Here is an 18544-nt window from a genome sequence, read left to right as displayed (position 1 = left end):
TGAAATGCTCTTTCAAAAAGGCACCAGAAATTCTGCTTTTGGGATTGAAAATGGAAGAAGTCAACACGACTAAAAAGACTTTACTCTGGTACTTAATAACAACAGCGAGAATGATTTATGCACAATTTTGGAAAACAGAGAAAGTGCCAGAGATAGAAGACTGGATACAAAAAGTTCTGTTCATGGCTGAAATGGATAAAATTACGAAAAAATTGAATAACAAAGAAGACGACGTGTTTTTTTCAAGAATGGAGTGACTTTAAAATATATCTGGAAAAGAACTGGGATGTGAAACAAAATTTAATATGTTTAGATCAATATTAAGTTAACTGATGTTATCTTGAGACTGTAATGATAAGAAAATGATATAATTGATGATGTAATAAATGTGGAGCGGGGGGGGGAAGCATTGCGGGAAGCCACAGGAGGGAGGGGAGGAAATGGGAATGGGGTAAATAATGGAAAAATTGAAATGGCTAAATTTTAAATGTTGTATTCCTATGGAAAATAAAAATTTGTTTACCAAAAAAAAAGGAAAACTTCAGGGAGAGTATTGCTTATCCAAAGCCAACAGTAAACTTCACTGTTGACAAGGGATTTGTAGTCTCTCTAAACACAGGACTGATTCATTCTAATGATCAAGTGGTAAAATTCTTGAGCATTCTGTATCTGTGATGTATTGATAGAGTTATTATGGTTCTCTGGGCTTTATGATTTCTGCATCAGGATCCATGATTTTCTCTGAGCCTCTGATGAAGTAGTAGCAGTGCACCAACTATGTCTAAACATAACAAGAAATGTTTGGGCATGAGGAGCAACTTCCCCCTCACCTTTCTGGATCATGGATGGAGAACATCTGGACTAGATTTCTGAAGATGTTGTAACTGTAGCCCCAGGACGCGTGTCTCCAGGCTTTCAAGCCAAACATATTTATTTATTTATTTATTTGTATTTATATCTTTCCCATTCCGCAAACAGGCTCAGGGCAGGTAATTCAGTTTACAGTTTACAATTACAGTTTAAAAACACAATTTAAATATTATGAACAATATAAACACAATATGAACATTAAAATCAATGGGCACAACTTAAGATAGAAATCAGCTGGCTATAAAGATTCTGGCCCAATAGTGCAGGTGATATAAAGGCCAGATGTAAGTAGGTGGGTGGGTGAGTGACAGCAACCTCAGGGAAGCCATATGTGGGCACCCACTGCCTCAACCAAAGGCCTGGGGGAACAGCTCCGTCTTACGGGCCCTGATCTCAATGAGGAGCATGTTCCACCAGGCTGGGGCAAGGACAGAAAAAGCCCTGACCCTGGTTGAGGCAAAACAGACATCCCTCGGGCCAGGGACCACCAGGAGGTGTTGATCTTTAGAGTGTAATGTTCTTCAAGGCTTATATGGGAAGAGGCAGTCCCTTAGTTATGTTGGTCCCAGGTCATAAAAGGCTTTAAAGGTCATTACCAGCACCTTGCAGCAAATTCAGTACTCAACTGTCAACCAATGAAATTGGTGGTGCCTAACAAAAGCACATGACATTGTTCTTTCTCTCAGAAAATTCCTCAAGAGGATTTTTTATCCCAAGGGCTGTTATGGGACATGAGCATACAAGCTCCCTACTCTGAAAATCAAAATATAACTTGACTGTGAGCAAAGCAGAAGGGGCTTTGCCCCCCCAGCCAGAATAATGAGACAGACAACGGTTTGGAATTAAACAAGGGCCACTTTATTAACTATTTAACAGAACATTGCAGCAAAGACAACTAAGCAAGCATGGAACAGGCAAGGCAGGCGTCACTCCCTGACCAACCCCCTTGCCCTTAAAGGGCAGGTCACCCAGCTCCGGCCGTGAGCCATTTACTCTCTGGCTCGTGACCAGCAGCCCAGCAACTGGTTGCCTCCTAGGAGTGCCTACCCCTGAAGCCTTCCAAACCACAGGGAGGAGCCTGGCCTAAAAGGTTCCCAGTGGAGGTGATCACCATTCCCCACCCAGGACCCTGAAATCTGAAGGCAGTTCCTGATGACCACCTGTTCCCCAAATGGGATATGCCGAAAGGTGCTCACCAGTTCCGTTTTGCTTGCACAAACCTGCCACAGCCAAGGTCAAGCCTCTGCTTTGGCCTTTGCTCCCCACTCAGCATCCTAATGCCAACCTAATCCCCTGCTGCAAGTCCTGTAAAAATATCCCATTGCCCTTGTCAGACAAATGCACCCCGTCGTCTCTATACAGGTCTGGGAAAATGACCCGTATATCGGGGTGCTGCAAGAACATCCCCAACCCAGCATCCATGGCCTTTCTCAGCTGCCTGTTAACTTTTCGTCTGGCACGGTCAATACACCTGGGGTCCTCCAAGTTTTGCCACACCTGGCGAGGCAGTATGGCCGACCATACTTTCTTCACACCGGGCCACCTTGCTCTTATCCTCACAAGGTCTGCCTTGGCCTGCACTTCTGGCATCCCGACTGTACAATTTTAACTAGCTAGCAAAACTGAGTCCAACTTTGTCCACTCCATTTAAAAGCTGATTTAACATTTTAAACAAATCTTGATCTTCCAGTTCATTCATTCCCCTTTGCAAAATGGCTGTATTAAATCAAAATCTCACAAGGAAGTGAACAGCACTGAATCAGATTGGGGGGAAAATATTGGGAATCTTTAGCATAGTGAACTAGAGCTAAGAAATAACCAATTCCAGCCCTAGTTTCATTATCTAGCAACAATGAGGAATGCGGGTTGCTGATTATTCAGATGTTAACCATGCTTTGATCCAATGATTGCTGAATTTTATTCTGTATTCAAAAATTAAGTAGACAAAACATTATCAAAGCAGTACCATGTTTAAAAAAGCAAATAAGATACCATAATGGACAAGCTTCGTCTTACTTTATTCTTACTTTACTCCCCAACATCATGCAAGGGAAGCAGCTCCTGTGAGACAGTGGGGGGAGGGGGGTCTGTTGCTCAACAAGCTGCTGCGACTGTTGCCAGGCTGGTTCTGCCACACTCCCTGGCATCCTAAAGGGCTCTGGGTTTGCAGCTGCCTTCTCTAAAAGTGCAGTGCTGACAAAAGGTCCAGCTCATCACTTACTCTCAGCAGGAGCTTTGGCACCAAGTGAGGGAGTACAATGTAAAGACCAAATTAGACAAGGACTGTAGAGGCAGTTTCTGATCAGGAAGAAAAATGGGCACTCCACATTATTCATCATAGGGTAAAGAAAGCACTGGGGGAGGTGGAGTGGAATTGATCTTGATAGGAAAAATGGAACTTATAGGGAAAGGGGGTTAAGTACTCACAGAGTTGTCTGGATAACAAAGTGCTGGATAACACTGCTTTTACTGTACTAATGGCTGCAGCCCTACTCACAGTAATCTTGCTCTCACAGTTATCAGCACTCCGCCAACTGAGCCAGTAAAATCCACAGATAGGCACACCTGCACTGCAAGGTTTGTTTGTTAACTCAGGAGACAGCTCATAACCTCCTGTGTCTTGTTTACTTTGCGCTTTAGGCAGCAAGCCTACGTTCACTTATTTGGAACTTACTTCTGAGTAAAGTTTAATTGATTTGGGCTCTAACAGTGCAGTCCTACGCAACAGAGGTACTTCAGTGCAAGTCCATCGAAGTCAGTGGGCTTAGACTTTAATAACTCTGCATCAAATTGGGCTTACACAACAATCCTAAACAGGTCTCATTTTAAGCAGGTCTCATCATCTGTCAAAAGGGGTTTACTCCAAAAAACATGTTTTTAGGATTGTATTCTTAGTCCATTTGAATGCTCTTGAATGAATGAAAAAGGGAACATAAGAACATAAGAGACGCCAATGTTGGATCAGGCCAAAGGCCCATCCAGTCCAACACTCTGTGCCACACAGTGACCAGAAATACCAGGTGCCATCAGGAGGTCCACCAGTGGGGCCAGGACATTAGAAGCCCTCCCACTGTTAACCCCCCCAAGCACCAAGAAGACAGAGCATCACTTGCCCCAGAGCCCCTATCTATTTTTGTTGTTGTTCAGTCGCACAGTCGAGTCTGACTCTTCGCGACTCCATGGACCAGATCACGCCAGGCCTTCCGGTCTTCCGCCGTCCTCTGAAGTTTGCTCAACTTCATGTTCGTTGCATCTATGACACTGTCTAACCATCTCATCCTTTGCCATCCCCATCTTCTTTGACCTTCTTTGACCTTCTTTGACCTTCAATCTTTCCCATATCTATACCTTGTAGCTAATAGCCACTGACTACTCTTTGGGTGGCCAGTCCACACATTACTTTCTCATGACTCAGATCAATCCTAGAAATGGCTCAGACATGTGTGATTTGCACATTGCTGTTAAGTCCAGGCACAGGGTGTTTGTCTGAAAGGTTTTGAAGAATTAAATAGACATGTGCCAGCCAATTTCCATGTTTACTGTTGCCATACCTGCAAGCTCCCTCCTTCCTGACATATATTAAAATGTGGCCTGGAAAACAATCCATGAAATAATACTTGCCACCTTTTATGCTATTTTTTTTTAAGCAATGGTACCTTTTCTAGCGGAACAACGCTCAAACAAGATAATTTTCAGAGACTCATAATCTTGCTTTGTTTGGTTTATTCTCCTCTCCCCCGTCCCTAGAAGGCTCAGTCCAGGAAATGCCCTTCTGGTTGGAAACAAGCTGTTGCTCCGTTCTCGTTCTTCCCTTTCCCCCAATAGTATGCATCAATTGCCTACTACTTGCTGTGCGGCGCATTTTGACCCACAGCTTCACCCGATTTCCCCCACATCTTTTTGATCCTCAAAAAACAGGATCAAGAAGACGCACAGGAAATTGGGCGAAGCTGCAGGTCAAAATGTGGCCACGCAGCAAGTAGTGGGAAATTGACATATACAATCGGGGGAAAGGGAAGAGCAAGGGCAGAGCAGTGGCTTGTGGGAAATCTGTTTCAGAGACAATCACTGCTACATTTTGAGTCTGGTTAGAAATGCAGCCTGGGAGAGTGCTGAAAGAGCCTGCAATGGGAACATTGCAAATTAATTTCTTGAACATTACTGTAATTATTTCATGTTTAACTGTATGTGTGTGTCTTTAAAAGTTTGGTTGCATGGCTGTGTGATAGTCTAGTGTGGTTGAAATAGGCAAGTGGTGTGATTGGTGAGTGACAGAGAGGGGGAGGGGTTTTGGAAGTGATGCTGGGTGGATGATATGTATGTCTATCAGGAGTGACAGTTGGAGGTTTGGACAGTTGAATAAGACAGTTGAAGAAGACAGTTAGGGAGTTAGTTAAGTTCTGTGTATGAGAGGAGTGAGACATATCCCTGTGTGGGATAAGTTAGTTCTGAAGTCTGAGAGAGAGAGACAGTATGGTGTGTGATACAAGAGTTAAGTTTTGTGTATGAAGAAAAGTTGAAAGTATAAGGAAACAAGAAAGTAAAGTTAAAGAGAAAAATAAAAAGTCTGAGTGACAGACGGGAATGAAATAGGAAACCTATATGACCCTGAGTAATGAGTTACAAAGTTACATGCCAAAATCCCTGACAGTGTGAGAGAAAAGTGTGAGAAAAACCAGTTGGAATTGTTCAGTATTTACCCATTCATAGATACAGAGTAATGTCCTGTTATTTACGAATTATATCAATAAATCTTCTTTTATTTAAGTCTGCCAGCTCTGAAAGACATACTTCCTCAGGAAACACATAGACCCTCATGAAAGCCTAAAACCTCGACCTACCTACCCAGTGATAGAAATATTATAGGATAAAGGTTTGGAAAGCCTTAAATTTCCTGGTGGCAGCCGGATATACACATTAGAACAAAACATAAAGAACCTTTTAAAGAGAAACCAGACCTCCCCAGTTAAGGGGTCGTCACAATTACCTTGTCTTGTTGGGACTCAGTTTTAATTTGTTTACCCTTTTAACCACAGCAGTAAGTCACTGGTTCACATTCTCTACAGCATCATCAGGTGGTTTGGATAAAGAAATACAGAGTTGTGTGTCATCAGCATGTTGATGACAGCCTAGGGTTGCTAACACCCCCAATGGGGGCAGGAGTTCTCACAATTTCAGGGGCCCCAATCCATCGCCAGCCAGGTGGCTGGTGGGGGAGCCCCGCCCCCAAACACCCCATCCAGAGGTGACATCACCCCACTGGACATTTTGTGCAGGGGATGCTCTAACATTTGGTTAACAACTATGGCTAGAGTGTCCCCTGTATAATGTGCCCAGTGCAATGATGTCACTTCCAAGTGAAGACCTCGGGAGCAAGACAGGAGCTTCCACTCCTCCACATGAAGCCAGGTGGGTGATCTTGGGTCAGTCACAGCTCTCTCAGAGCTCTCTCAGCCCCACCTACCTCACAGGATGTCTGTTGTGGGGAGAAGAAAGGAAGGTGATGGTAAGTCGCTCTGAGACTCCTTCAGGTAGTGAAGGCTGTAATATAAAACCAACTTCTTCACTGAAGGCTGTTGTTGTTGTTCAGTCGCACAGTCGAGTCCGACTCTTCATGACCCCATGGACCAGATCACACCAGGCACTGAAGGCTAGCTACCTCCTAACATCCCACCTAACTGGTTAAAACCCCTGTGAACATTTATGGTCTTCAGCTTTCATGCTTACTGAAAAAGTGGAAATTGAAGTGGACAACAAGGAGACGGTTTAGTCACACTTGTTGTTAAAACTTTCCACTCCAGTACAAAACAGAGCTGACCTTGCATCAAAAGCCTTGGAGGATCATTATGAAAGGAATTCCACCAACCTGAAAAGAACATGCCGGCCAAAACACCACCCAGAAAGAACTAGAAGCAAATGGAGGTCTGAAACTACAGATTTCCATTGTACCTCACAAGAGTTCCAAAGTGTTTTGTTTTGTTCAGGTGTTTTCCATGAAGAGAAAATCTGTGTAATTACTATAATTTTATTAGAGATTCAAACAGGAAAAAGAGAGAATGCGGTTTAAAAACCTACTCACACAATTGAATATTGGTTTAATCCGTCTCTTCTGAAATGCTTGGGGGTGTGGGGAGGGGAAAGTAGAAGTCAGGTAAATTTAAAAAGGAGAAAGCTAATCATAATGGCTTGGCTGAGCAATTAAAGCAATGTGGTTTAGATTAAAATGAAAGGTAAACACCACAAGCATGCTGTCTTAGCCAGGAAATACATGTAATGTATGAACAACATGGAAATATTTGTCCTGTTTCAAGGACTTTTATTCAAAAACAGAACAGTACTGGCTGGAAGATTTAAAAATTCTATTTCATTTCTTTCATGGGCTTGGATTCAGCAGTCATTTCCAGCACTGATGGAAGACATTTCTGTCACTGTGGTAAGACTTTCTGCTTCCTCCATCTATTGCAGCCCAAAATGTCTCCTGAAATGCCGCTTCTAGGGAACAGGATGAGAGAGAGTCAGAGGTCTGCAGCAAGAAGGGGGAATTGGTGATCCCTCATTCTTTTAGCAGAAATCTTCCACTGGATCCAACCCACACTTTCTTCATACTCATGGGACCTGGAGATCTCCTGGGATTACAACTACAGAGATCAGTTCCCTTAGCAAAAATGATTGCTTTGGAGGGTAGACTCTATTTCATTATGCCCTGCTGAGGTCCCTCACCTCTCCAAACCCAGCCTTCTACAGGCTCCACCCCTAAATCCCCAGGAATTCCCTTAACCAGAGCTGACAGCCTTACTCATTAGGGTGATCTTAGGCAAGCCATAGTCCTTCAACCTCACTCCCCTAACCCCCTACTAAAACAGAGCATACTAGTCTGCCTTGAACATTGACATAAAGATTATTGAAATAATGTATACAAAGTGCTTTGAATGCTTTAAAATGTTAAACATGACCATTATTTATAAATTACCATTATTACCATTATTTTTGCAGTATTACCATTATTTTTGCAGTATTATCCCTATGGATAATACCCAAAATTAACACCTCAGCTAATTTCACACTTCATACAAACTGGAGCGTACAGGGTTATCAGTTATTTTTATTATAGTTTCAGATAATAATTCACTTTTCTATTTAGTATCAGAACACCAATTTTCATATTTCATATTAGCAGAAGGGAGGGAGATGGGACACGACTGGTATGGAGCCCCTAGTCTTTTATTTCAAAAAGCCTTTGTATCCCTGCTGTCTTTTCAAAGAAGCATAAGTCTGGAATCTGACTGAGTCCATTCCACTTAAAATTTGGCCACAGATTGGTTAAGACTTTTTGAGTTTCATGGGGAGGGAGAAGGGTGGAGGGATGGAGAGGGCTACTGCTTTCCCCAGCCCCACTCAGTACTACCCCACTTGCATAATCACAATGTCAGCTGGCTTGATCTGCCCTTTGCTCAGCCTGCTACAATAGTTATTTTATCTACAAAATTTGTACCCTGCCTTTCCATCCTCATCAGGGCCACCAAGGTGATTGATATTAAAAGCATACATACAAAAATCACATCTTAAAAACTGTTAAAACCAAGCAAAAAAAATACCATTAAAACCTAGCTAAGATATATATACAAAAACATTAAACAGCAACTAAAACTGGGGTTGCGAGGGCCCTCTTGGCAACCGGGGGGGGGGGGGGGAGGCCTAGGCCTCATTGCCGGCATTGTGGTGATATCACTTCCAGGCATTGTGGGGACATTCTGGTATTTGGGCAAAACTCTACTGTAAAAATGGATTCTACCATAGAGTTTTTGCCCAAGTAGCAGAGCATCATTTCAGTGCAAGTGATGCAATGATATTACTTCCAGCACACACCAGAAATAACATTGCTGCATCACTGGTGACAGCAGCTTAGGCCTTCCTCCCCTGCCAGTAAGCCCCCCTGCCATCCAGATGATCGTGGGGGGGGCAAGGCCTGGGGCAGGGGGGATCTCTGAGGACAACAGTAGTGCAAGAAGGAGGGATCTCTGAGGACAACAGCATCTTTAAACCTTTCTACTAGAAAGTTAGGAGAAGTTGAGTGGGAAACGATGTGGAGGAGATGAATAGAGGGAAACTGGAGAGCAGGACAATATGAGTTTCTGAGAAGAAAGGGGAAAGGAGATGTAAGTCAAAATGAGAATGGAGAATTACAAATAACTCTTCTTGGCTGGTTTAGCTCCATCTTCCCTTTACAATTCATTACAGCAGTTCCACTAGTTCATGAGACCTAATGTTATAAGAAAGTGGAGTTAAAATATTATCCCTATGGAATGCCTTATATATGCATAGATATTTATTTCACTTTTGGATCAGTTGCACTGAGAACTTCAAAGATCTCCAAACATTTGGTTAGTTGTTCGGATGAAACAATATTCATATGTTTTAGAATTTCACATAATCCAGGCCAAATATAACCAAGCCAGACAAACTAAGATAAAGTTCTTTCCTGGCCTGGTTGTGGTGACCAATACAAGTCAATGAATACAGTCAAATTCTGTCTCACAATGGTCTGATATTTTATTGTTAAAAGTGGTGAAAAATTCCAGGATTGTTGTGTTAGTTCATTACAGGAAAAACAAAAAAATAGTCTTGTGGTATCTTGAAGATTAACAGATTTATTAAGGTAGAAAAGCAAGTCTATGAAAGTGTATGCAGCAATAAAATTACTAATCTTCAAAGGGTCACTACCTTTTTATTTTTAAGACTTCCTACATTTCAACAGTGTCATAAATATATATTTGGATTTGTATAAATATCAGGAAGACTTTAAGGTTACAAAACTACAATCTTTAGAAATAATATCCAAAAGGGTTATTAAGGTTTGTCATGTTTCTTTAAACTTCTAGTAAGAGAAATGCATTTTTCAACTAGAAGGAACATAGCTAACATAGAAAGAACAAGCAGATAACAAAAAGAATGGACAACAACAACAACAAAATAATTCACATAACACTGTTATTAGTGAGAACTTTAAATTACAGATTTACTCATTCTAAAATTAATTCATAAGTTATGAAGACAGGGTGTTTTCCTTCACAAGAGTGAGGGAATATTGTGTCACACAGGTAAAATTTAGATGTTTAATTTCCATGTAGATAGCTGCCTCAGTCTGAGAATGTTAAACAGGCCAAGATAATGAATGAACATATTTCCTTTCCTCAAACAGATGTAAAGATGAGTTTGAAAATATTATGGTCTGAATAGGTGAGCAATATTCCATAATCAGTCATTTCAAGCGTATTGTCTTCATATACTGTGCAAGTCACATAAATAATGAAAATGAAAACAGGCCTCTCCTGTGTTTACAGTATTACATAAGCATATATCTTACTGAGGCTATTTTTTCTTATAAAGTACTAAGGTCATTTAATTTGTCACAGCAGGAAACACCAAAAGAGTGTGTCAGAGACCCAAGCCTTGGTCCCCATGGGTCACCACTCCTTCCTGCTGAGCAGCACCCAGCCCTGTGGGTCCTTGAGGTTAAATGCACACAAATGAAGCAGACCTTTGTAAAATATATATAAAGGTTTATTAAACATTTTATAAAAGGAATGTCACTATGCAGTACAGTCTCTTAGCAGCAAAGAAAAAAGCTAACTTTCTATCTAATGCGGTTAGTACCTAGCATTACCTGGCACACCTTCTTATAGCATAAGAGACAAAACTATAATCTAAAGCATTCTGTACCTAGCTGTCCTTCATGATGTAGCATAACATATCAAAGCATACTAGGATGGCACAAGCATAAAGTTAGCATGGCTTTCCTCTGGCCTATAACTTTATGATAGTCTTTTGCCCTTTGGCACCAGGTGGTCTCTGAGAGCCAATTTGGTGTAGTGGTTAGGAGCAGTGGACTCTAATCTGGAGAACCAGGTTTGCTTCCCCACTCCCCCACATGCAGCCAGCTGGGTAACCTTGGCTCAGTCACAGTTCTCTCAATGTTGTTTTCTCAAGAGCAGTTCTCTCAGAGCTCTCTCAGCCCCACCTACCTCACAGGGTGTCTGTTGTAGGGAGAGGAAGGGAAGGAGATTGTAAGCCGCTCCCATCTAGCTACACAATTGAGCACAGGTTCTCACCAATGTTCCCTCTAAGCTGTGGAGTCCTGTGAGCAAAAATTCTACCTTGCGAGCTACTGGCATTAAAGTTGTGAGCGAGCGATTTGGCTACTGCCTACATTAGTTTGCGTTGGAGCCATCCTTCCTGAGCTGAGTCAAAAATGTGTGAGTCGGAGGCTAAAAAATAGTGAGCTAGCTCACACTAACTCAGCTTAGAGGGAACACTGGTTCTCACAATTAACCAGTCACCACATTCTAGAATCCAGTCTTGAAAGAGGTAAGGATAGTATCAGCAGCAAGGTCCAAACTATGGAGACCTGTAGGCTGGAGGAGGCCTGCTAATAATCATGCTAGCCCTTGAAGGGAATAAGGGTGCTTTGCCTCACAAAGTGCTACAGCAGACAACTTCAAAGTACTAGTGGCCAGGGCCTGAATTTCCTATTACTCTCTTTTTCATGTGATGTGAAACTATTAATTCCATAGGTCATGTATTTATTTTATTTATTTATTTTATTCGATTTATACCCTGCCCTCCCTACCAAGGCTCAGTTTGCATGCAGCAGGGAGTGGACAGAGAGGATCTATGTATCTTGCCCACTCACCCAGTGCTCCAGACTCTTATCTAATGGCATCCATAGGCACTGTTGAAATCCTAGATTACAAGATAAATCCTAAACTCATTTCTTGGAAGTAAGCATTATTTAGTTCAATAGGGCTTACTTGCAGGAAAGTGTTCCTAGGCTTGCAACCCAAGGCGATGTATTAACCACATTCACAATATAGCAATACATAGACATTCACTGACATCTAAAGACAGATCAGCGCATCAGGTGAGAGAGGCGGTGAGATGCATTTTCCCCACTCTTCCCTGATCTCAGAAGCAGCCATCTGGGGCTGCACATTAGGTTTTTGGTGTTAAGTGCAGAACATTCAATATATGGGTCTTTTGCATCAACTGTGATTTGGCCCTTAGACGTTTTCCACACAAACGGCTCTCCCCGCTCTTGCATTTCTAGTCCTCCACTCTTTGGCTGGTTTCTGCAATGGTATTTGCAGTCCAAGATGCAAAAACGAGGTTTGCTCCCTCTTGTGGTGCAACAACAGACTTCCTGGAAACAAAGAAGTCTGGTGCTGCACCACAAGGGAGGACAAACCTCATTATTATTATTATTATTATTATTATTATTATTATTATTGTTGTTGTTGTTGTTGTTGTTGTTGTTGTTGTTGTTGTTGTTGTTGTTGTTGTTGTTGTTGTTTTCTATTTATACCCCGCCCTCCCCGCGATGCGGGCTCAGGGCGGCTTACATGGAGGCAAACCATTATAAAACATATATAAAACATATATAAAACCATTTAAAATCCCAACTGAGATTTTTGCATCTCAGACGGCAAATACCTTTGCAGAAACCAGCTGAAGAGGCAGAGGAATAGAAATGCAAGAGTAAGGAGAACTGTCTGTGTGGAAAACATCTTGGTGTGACAAGTAAGACCCAGAGATATCTGGGTTTTATCTGATGCTTTGACTGCAATGACTCTGAATATATACACCACTGTCTGCATGTTTCAGTGCCCGTCTGTGACACTGCAGTACAAATGGTTTCAGAGGGTAGCCATGGTGGGCTGCAGCAGAACAGCTAGATTCAAGTTCAGCAGCACCTTAGAGGCCAACAAGGTTTTTCAGTAGCACCTTAGAGGCCAACAAGATTTGGGGGTGTGAGCTTTCCAAAGTCAAACTCCCTCCCTCAAATACATCAAATATGAAAGAATCTCTGACCCTAGAATGCTTATACCCAAAAATCTTCTTGGTCTCTAAGGTAGCACTAGACTTAAATGCCATAAAAATTGTGTCTCATATAGTGTCTCATATAGAAGCCTTGAATAGGATTGACAGGGTAGATGTTACTAGAGAAAGCCACATAGTTTCCTGCACCTCTAGCATGGCTCCATTGAAATAATGTAGTGGTGACAGAAGTCATTTGGTAACACTTCGTGATTATATCTTCTGTCAAGCCCTTGTGCTTTAGTGGTAGCTCACAAAAAATGAAATTCAGCAGCTAGAGCTTTACATGCCAAATTTCTGGGGTTTTTTGGTGCAGCTGCAAAAACACAGAACCACTACCAAGAAAAATGATGGCAACCATACATAGCTGTTTTAGAGACAATTCTAAAAGAAATTCCAGTGAATGTGTGAAAGACTCTGGAGGAGATCTATAGAAAATAATTGTGAGTGGAGAAGGAGGTGTCACAATAATACAGGGCTCTTTTTGTAGAAAAAGCCCAGCAGGAACTCATTAGCGTAATAGACCACACACAACAGCAGAAACTCATTAGCATATTAGGCCACATCCCTGACAGCACAGCTCATTGGCATATTAGGCCACACCCCCATGTTACCAGAAGTGTGCTCATCCGGCCACACCCACCTTTTGCTTCTTATTCTGTTTACCTTGTTTGTTGTCCAAACCCAGGGCTTTTTTGTAGCAGGAACTCCTTTGCATGTTATGTCACACACCCCCAATGTAGCCAATCCTAATGAGTGTCTGCTGTTGGGTGTGCCCTATTATGCTAATGTGTTCCTGCTGGGTGTGGCCAACTTGGAAGCCAGCCGGAACTCCGTTCCTGTGCGTTCCTGCCCCAAAATAGCCCTGATGTTGCAGAAATAATTTAGGAGCTGAAGTGAAAGCCAGTGGCTGATACTTCACCCTTGCTGACAAATGAAAGGAAATTGCGGCAAGATCTGATAAAATATTACTACATAAGTGAGAGTGCCTTACCTGTATGATTGGTATGTTAAGAACTAGACAAAAATATTATGTTGTGAGGAAAAGGCAATTCCCCTTTTTTTCCAAAGGAGATGCTTCTATATGCTGTAGTTTTGAGAGAACATGACACTTTAAAGAATGTCTCCGTTATGAAGATTGAGCCAACCTAGACGTTATCCGTGACACAAGTCAGGACGTAGGTGCCCAACCCAACTCATTATCACACATAACAACTAATAGGAAGTAGGTTTATTCACCTTAAAAACTCTGTTGGGGTCCGAAGCACTGTGAGGGGGGAGGAGCTTCCAGCTTCCCTCTTCTGTCTCTTCCACTAATGGTAATCACTTGGGGGGGGGGGTTTCTCTGACTTTCTCTGACTCCATGTGGCTTCCTAGAATGGCAAAACATGTGTGGGAGAAAAGTCAGAAGCCCATTCTCCCAGTCATAGTGCTTCAGAGCCCAACAGAGCAATTGAGTGGTTTTAAGGTGAGTAAACACACTTCATACAAGATGTTACATGTGAAAGAAGATCTAGTAGGGTATGTGTGTGTACCAGCTTGTGTCACACATAACACTACTTAAACCCAAAGATGTTGCTTTGATTCTGGTTAAAAGCTATTGTCACCACTGACAATGAAGGGTATCCTGAGTCATGCCTCCATTTTCTTTCCAATGCAGATTCAGGTGCTAAGTTGATAATATACATGGTATAAAAGGTAGGATCCTGACTTACACATGTATAGAACAGTTATAAAATTAACAGGCGACTGAGTATCATGTTCATGTTTTATTGTCTGACATACAGGTCTGATGGCCATCTAGCCAGTGCACATTCTGCAAGAGAAATGACATGGCTAGGGAAGTTTGCCAATAAGCAGCCATTTTGGATTGGTAAGTAAAACTTATTCAAAGTAGTATGGCATATAAATTAAATACTTCTCTCTCCTTTAGTGCACACTACTACTAACAAGTGGAGCTGCGGTGGCTCAAGTGGTTAAGACACTGAACTGCAGGCTGTGGAAGGTCAGTAGTTCAGCAGTTCGAGACCCGAGTGTGCCACATGACGGAGTGAGCTCCCGTCTCTAGTTCCAGCTTCTGCCAACCTAGCAGTTCGAAAGCAAGAAATTGCAAGTAGATAAATAGGTACCACTTCGGTGGGAAGGTAATAGCATTCAGTGCGCCTTGGTGTTTAGTCATGCCGGCCACATTACCATGGAAACGTCTCCGGATAGCGCTGGCTCTTCGGCTTTGAAACGGAGATGAGCACCGCAACCCTAGAGTCAGATTCGACTGGCTTTCGATCAAGGGAACCTTTACCTTTACTTTACTACTAACAGGCAGTCTCTGTTCGCTGACCAAAGTTTGGGCAACCCACCCTGGCTGCAAACTCAGGCAGCATCACTGACATTCTTCTCTATCCTAGCCTGCATAGGAACTTGGGCCAAGTGGTGCCAACCTTCCTCCACACATTCAGCTGTCAAGGGTTCAAATGCTACTGCTCTGAACTGTAACCTAATTCCCAGTCATACAACCAATGAGCAACTGATGAGACACCTCCATTATCCATACCTACACACTAGCGATGCGGATAATTTCTGCCTTTCCTAAAGCGCAAAACAATCCAGATGGTCCACAGCTAATTTTTATAAAAGCCAGTGCTATGAAACAATTTCCAGCCAAAAGGTGGGGGGGCTTCCTTCTCAACTGGAAGAAAACCCCACAAATCCCACTCGGGCCCAATGGTATCCCACTTGATACCACTTTTATCCATCACAAGATGCGAAGGTAGCATAGCAGCTACAACCAAAATCCTGTGACTGGGAAGTAGTAGTGATTTAAATGGCTCCTCCTAGCCTCCCACTGATAGAATGACCAGGTCACACAAAACCTCTTGCCCACTCCCACTCCCATGGAGCCTTGTGCTCCAGCCCCCACAGCAGAGAGACTAAAAGTCCTCTATTTCCATAATGATAGGAGACAGACTTATAGCCCAGTACTGTCTTCTCAACCTGAGATTGACTCTTAGGGAAAGGTCTTAAACCTATTGCTTTCCATTCTTTTTACCTGGAGATGCCAGACACTGAACCTGGCAGGCAAAACATTTTAATCTTCCACTGAGCTGTTCTCTTCTCTTTCCAGAATAATTTCCCTATTTGTTCCACTGCAATCATGGATCTGCTAAGAACAGGGTGGTCATGTGCATCTGCCCATATACATTTGAAATCTGTTTTAGCAATGATTGCATTTAAGACTATAAGAGGTGTAATGTAATTTCTGTCAGCACACTGAAGCGTAGCTAGATAGGCAGTTAAATTCACATTGCACCGGCTCCAATTTCAGGGCTAAAAGAAGAAGGTGAAAAGGACAGCTGGGTGTGGAGAGATGGCCGATCAGTGACTTTCCAAAACTTTAAAGGAGAAAAAGCAACACTAAGCACATCCGCAGACCAGAAATGTGCTTTCGTACAAACACAGAGGAAATGGGTTGCAAGACAATGTAGACAAAGGCAGAAAGGAAGTTACATTTGTTCTGCTCCTTCATTACCTAACACTACCCTAAAAATACAAGAATAATTTAATGGTACAATATGTTTACTGGGAGAAACAAAGCCACTACAAATGTCAAAAGAGTCACTGTAGTCATTCAAGCTGCCAGTTGCAAAATGACTTTAAAACAGTTTGAAGGAGGAGAAAAAAAATATCCTCAATGTATCTACATTTTGAACTGAGAATTCCATCTGACATGTCTTTTTAGCATCTTACAGTGTCAGAGATTTACATGTTAAGCATAACACGTCTTTGCAGTGAGCACAACTATGAGGTTGACTAGAGAACAGCAGTATATTGGCTAAGCAGGCTTACTTGTTTCTACCCTCTCCGGACAGGGGAAATGGGCCAGAGCAAGATGCCTAGCAATACTTCAGCTCATGGGTCAATTTGTAGAAAAAGAGGTGCAGGAGCTCATTAGCATAACTTATTAGCATAACTTATTTGCATATGCCACACCCCCTGGCATCACTGGACTGTTTTGGATTGCTAGCTATTGGGGGGGGGGACATGCAGATCTGTCCTCACAGAGGAGGGAGAGCTTGTACCTGAATAAAACCCGGTCTTAAAGGTGCCACTGAACTGTTTTAGATTGCTAGAGAGGGGGGGGGGGAATGTGCAGATCCGCCCTCAGAGAGGAAGGAGAGCTTGTACCTGAAGGCGGGCGGGGTGACTCAGCAACTTACCTGGCTGCTTCTTGCTCCTCGTGGCCCAACTGAGAGCTGCTGGGAGCAGGGGGTGGGGCTTGTTGCATGTGCCCGCCCCCTGGGCTCCTTACTCCCGGAGCTCCGCTCCTGTGCACTCCCGCAGGAAATGACCCCTGCTTCAGCTTATGTTAATATTATATATCTCACAGATAGTGAGAATTGTGCTGATACTGATATTTCAGTGATATAAAATGAGGCAGAGATCTATTAAGTAGTTTTATTCAAAATTAAAAGTTAAAAAAATGGAAGACACTGAAAATACACATTTTTTATAATTCTTGATTTATATGCAGAATTTAATAGAAATGCATGGGAACTGTAGTTCAATAATCTGGCACAGAGTTGAGGGAAAGGGAGAGCCATCTGTGCCAATTATTTAATAGTGAAATTCTTCCAAATCTGTGGCATCTGTTTGTTCATTACATATTATTAAATTCAGCTCTAAAGTGCTGATCTAATAGCATATCAAAGTATAGAAGACCTAATGCAGTAGACTAGGCACTGTGTTAATAACTACACTACCAACCAATTAAAATTTCTATGTCCCTGGAGGGCCTATGTAGAAATTAAGAGCAGAAGCCATTGCTAAACTGTTTGTTGCCTTTTATTATGAAATGTTTATTCTATAAGATTGTGTCATCATTCCATTGTTGGGGAGGGTTTATGCAGGGCTCTAGTCGGGGGGGAGCTCTCAGGTATGGAGCTCCGGAAGAGAACCTCTAGGGGGTGGGGCGGTCACGTGGTGAAGCCCCGCCCCTTCTTTACCCCGCCCTCTGCTTCGATCCTCATTCCGTTTGGGAATGAGGATGAAGCAGGAGGGTAAGTAGCCGGGCCTTCTGACACACTTCCGGTGATGTCAGGGGGTGTGGCCTTCTGTCACTTCCGGTGATGTCAGGGGGCGTGGCATATGCAAATAAGTTATGCTAATGAGTTATGCTAATGAGCTCCGGCAGCTCTTTTTCTACAACAAGACCCCTGGGTTTATGCAAGGATGCATTCATAAAGTGTGCCCTGAGACACTGAAGTTAATCCTTCTGCAAATAAACCTTCATATTTTCAATGGAACAGGTCATAGCAGGAAGGTTCTTCCGGTTCTAACCTCTTATCACAAACATGAGCTTTAGGGCCAAACTACATGTTATATGGAAGAACCATGATCAGATAGCCTGGTGTTTTCTTTAACATCAAAATAAAAGTACCGAGGGTTCCAGTTTAAATGAGGGCCATGCCGGTGGTGGTGGTTTTAAACTTTCCCTCCATGATCTGTATTAGACACAATAGGGGGGGGGAACATAAGAGCATTGTGTATTTTTCCCTAATAGCGGCTCTGGAAGGCAATTTCTATTGGGGAAACAGTGCTAGGAGAGGGAAGTGTTAAAAAAAAAACCTTCTCACTGCAACAGCCCAGTCCAACTTAGATATACCTTTGGGTTGCTTTTAATGTCAAAGACATCACTGGAAGTTCCAGTCATGAATCTCCTATGAAATGCTAGTTTGACCCTCAAAAACATTTCAGGTGATGGAAGAAGAAGAAGAAGAAGAAGAAGAAGAAGAAGAAGAAGAAGAAG

At 42.5% G+C, this 18544-nt stretch overlaps 1 pseudogene; it reads left to right on the top strand.

The window, feature by feature from the left end:
• The window catches only part of LOC107121323, a 175270-nt pseudogene extending 158974 nt beyond the window's left edge, over positions 1–16296 (top strand).
• The last annotated feature ends 2248 nt before the right edge of the window (positions 16297–18544 follow it).

This window comes from Gekko japonicus, unplaced genomic scaffold (genome assembly GCF_001447785.1).
Source record: "Gekko japonicus isolate JY-2015 unplaced genomic scaffold, Gekko_japonicus_V1.1 scaffold1929, whole genome shotgun sequence".
NCBI classification, from domain to species: domain Eukaryota; kingdom Metazoa; phylum Chordata; class Lepidosauria; order Squamata; family Gekkonidae; genus Gekko; species Gekko japonicus.
Note: the sequence above shows the minus strand (reverse complement) of the source record. Positions and strands in the feature narration are given on the sequence as shown.